Here is a 3,716-nt window from a genome sequence, read left to right on the forward strand (position 1 = left end):
AATATGCAATACCAAGATGTCAATTTTCTAGTATTCATCCTGTCTTATGTTCTCTGAGCTTTTTGGATCTGTGGTTTGGTGTCTGTCATTAACTTTGGAAGATTCTCAGATATTAGTACATCAGTTTTTATTGTTGTTGTTCCCTTCTCTCTTTTTCTCCTGGTATTTCCATTATGGGTATTTCCACCTTTTATAATTTTCCCACAGTTCTTGGATATTCTGTTTCATTTTTCCATCCTTTATTCTTGCATTTCAGTTTCAGAGTTTATGTTGACATATCTTCAAGCTCATTCATTGTTCCCTTGGTCGTGTCCAATCTACTAATGAACGCATCAAAGACATTCTTCATTTCTTAATTTTTATTTCTAGTATTTCTTTTTTGTTCTTTAAGTTTCCATTTGATACAGTTTGGATATTTGTCCCCTCCAAATTCTGTGTTGAAATGTGACCCCCAATATTGGAGGTGGGACCTAGTGGGAGGTGTTTGTGTCATGGGGGCAGATCCTTCACAAATGTCTTATTGCCCTTCTTGCAGTAATAAGTGAGTTCTCACTCTATTAGTCCACATAAGATCTGGTTGTTTAACAGCATGACACCCCTCCCCTCTAACCATGTGACATGCCTGTGCTCACTTTGCCTTCTGCCATGAGTAAAAGTTTCCTGAGGGCTTACCAGAAGCCAAGCAGATGCTGGTACCATGCAGAACCATGAGCCAAATAAACCTCCTTTATTAATGAATTAACCAGCCTCGGGTTTTCTTTATAAGCAACACAAAACGGGCTAACACACCATCTCTCTGCTTCTGTTACCCATGTCTTCTTGCACGATGCCCACTTTTTCCAGTAGAACTCTTAGCATATTAGTCATGGTGATTGTCAGTTCTCTGTCTGATAATTCCCGATTCTCTATCACATCTGAATCTGGTTCTGATGCTTGCTTTGTCTCTTCAGATTGTGTTTTTTCTTAGCATGCCTATGTTTGTTGCTGTTGGAAGCTGAACACAGGCCTAGTGTGGTGGCTCACGCCTGTAATCCCAGCACTTTGGGAGGCCAAAGCAGCTGGATCACAAGGTCAAGAGATCAAGACCATCCTGGCCAACATAGTGAAACCCCATCTCTACAAAAAATACAAAAATTAGCTGGGCATGGTGGTGCACGCCTGTAATCCCAGCTACTTGGGAGGCTGAGGCAGGAGAATCGCTTGAACCTGGGAGGCAGAGGTTGCAGTGAGCCCAGATCGTGTCACTGCACTCCAGCCTAAGGGCAGAGTGAGACTCCATCTCAAAATAAATAAAATAAAATAAAAAATAGAAGAAACTGAACATGATGTGTTGGGTAATAGTAACTGAGGTAGATGAGCCTTTAGTGTGAGGATTTCTGTTTATCTGGCTAGGAGTTAGCATGTATTTAATGTAAGATGAAGTTGTATTTGTAACAGAGTCAGAGGTTTCAGTTTTCCTCTGATATCCTTGTTGTCTCTGCTGTTGTCTTTGGTTTTCCAAAAACAAAAAATTCTTCTAAATGAAGCCTATGTTTTGTGACTCTCTGCTGTAATGCACAGATAGTAGTCAGGTACTGGGGAGGGGAAGTGTCTTCCTCTTATGTTTAAATCCCTATGTTTGGATAGGGTGGGGGGTGGTAGGCCAGAGTTCCTAGGATGCCTTTCAGAAGAGTTTCTGAGTTTTTTTTTCCTCTCCCTTTACTTGAGACAAGAAGACTGGAGGGGGCTGGAGTTAGCAAATCACCCTTTCCCTGGTCAGATAAAGCTTTATTACAGCAGGTTCCCTTGAGGCCTGGCCTTCCTTACAGAGAACATAACTAGAACAGATCAAAGCTCTGGGCTTATTTCAGAATGTTTGTCTCCCACCCCCTCCACCAGAAGCCCCGGGGGAATCTTCTCTAACCTCCCTAATGAGAAGGTGGTGGGACTCCTAGAAGTAAAACTCATAAAAGTGTAGGGACCCCCCAGAAGACTGAGCCCCCTGGAGTTTTCAACTCTCAGACTACTCCATGCCAAGCGCCCAGCAAGTCATCCATTACAGCTTAAGAGTTCCTGCCAGGAATGGCTTCAGCGTTGGTCTCTGCTCCCTGTGAACCGTGAGTCTCTGCATCAACCTGTCTGTCTAGTTTTCAGGGCACATCTTTACCCTGTGAGCTTAATTCTGTCATGAATCTCAGAATTACTGTTTCTATTTTAGCTTGTTTCCCTTCGTTGAGCTTACTCTTGTTTTAAGAGAGTGACGACCTCTAGGATCTTAGACATGCTGGAGTGGAAACCGGAAGTGCCTTTGCAATTGTGGAGTGGAAGCCGGAAGTGCCTTTGCGATTGGTTTTTTTTCATCCACAGAGGCCGGATGTGTGTGTTCTCTAGTGGATCAGTCCTGATGGATGCAACTTAAACTATAGGAGAAATGTCAGCATTTCAGACTGAGGTGCTCAGTATTCTGTTTAAGGTTGTAAACGGCTATGGGATAGAGGAAAATAGAGTATATTCTACAGGTATAAGATTCTACAGATAAGAGAAGATGAACAGTTTTTCCTTTGGGGACTCTGGGAATGCGGAAAGAAAGGATATGACAGGAGAAGTGTTGAGCTGAATATGTAGATGTATATGTGTAAAGTGCACCAAAAAATGGTGACTACAGTCCGAACAATCTCATGTGGATTTTATTTCCAGAAAACAAGTGCTCACCCAGAAAGTGGCCTGTTGAGGAGTGTGGGAGCCCATTTTTGTTGGGGTGTATCCTGAATTTTTTTCTTTTTTTTTTTTGAGATGGGATCTTGCTGTGCAATGTTGCCAGACTGGTCTTGAACTCCTGGGCCCAAGCACTCCTCCTGTCTCAGCCTCCTAAGTAGCTGGGACTACAAGTGCAAGCCAGTGCATTACTGAGCCAGTTTGCTACTTGTGTCTGGACTCAGGCACCTCAGCAGCCAGTGTCTCTTTACAGAACATTGGAAAGCACGATTCCCCCCAAAGCCTGTGAAGCATGCACTCTACACAGATGAGAATACCACAGCTCCAAGGGATGCTGCAGAAAGAGGTTAGGTAACTTCCCAGGGGTGCATAGGTACTAAGAAGCCTGTCTGACGTCATTACTTCTTCCTGTGGATGCTGCGACCTTTGCCCGGTCTTCATGTCCTAGTGTTCTCTGTAGAGGATGATGACCCAGAACTCTCTGCCTTCTGAAGCTGCATCCAATCTTTTTCCTTCACAGCGCCTGGCTCTTCTCCAGCCTCCTCAACTAGCCTTCTCATCTTCTTGAGTTCTTCTTCCTAAAAATCTTGTATTCAGCAGTCACTTCTGACTTTTTAATTTAAAAAAAATGAATGTCATTTGAGCAATGAGTTCTAGACTTATCTATACAATGAAGTTGTATTTGTGCTGTTTCTAAAAGGGAACCCATTCTCCAAGAAAATAGACAATGTTTGCAACTCTTTTTGGCTTTTCATCTCCAGGTCTCCAGCCACGTCCATCATTTTCTAAAATTGAGGTTGCCAGCGATCTTACTGTTCAACAAAGCGTTGGTAATATTTCTCCTGTTAACACACTTCTCCATTCCCCGCTTACCTCCCTCAACCAGCACTGGAGGTGGATGAAATCATTTTATTCCTCTCTAAAAAGAAATAAGTAAATCCGTTTAATAGAGCAAAAAAGAATTGGCACAGGTATGAACCTGCATCAGAAATGCTAAACAGGGATGAATAGGAATACAAAAT

The 3,716-nt window shown here is 42.8% G+C and overlaps 1 protein-coding gene across 2 annotated transcripts in view; it reads left to right on the top strand.

Moving 5' to 3' along the window:
- BAIAP2L1 (BAR/IMD domain containing adaptor protein 2 like 1) overlaps window positions 1-3,716 on the top strand; it is a 107,842-nt gene that overhangs the window by 67,057 nt on the left and 37,069 nt on the right. The window lies entirely within an intron of this gene.

This window comes from Cebus imitator, unplaced genomic scaffold, assembly GCF_001604975.1.
Source record: "Cebus imitator isolate Cc_AM_T3 unplaced genomic scaffold, Cebus_imitator-1.0 Scaffold82, whole genome shotgun sequence".
Lineage (NCBI taxonomy): Eukaryota > Metazoa > Chordata > Mammalia > Primates > Cebidae > Cebus > Cebus imitator.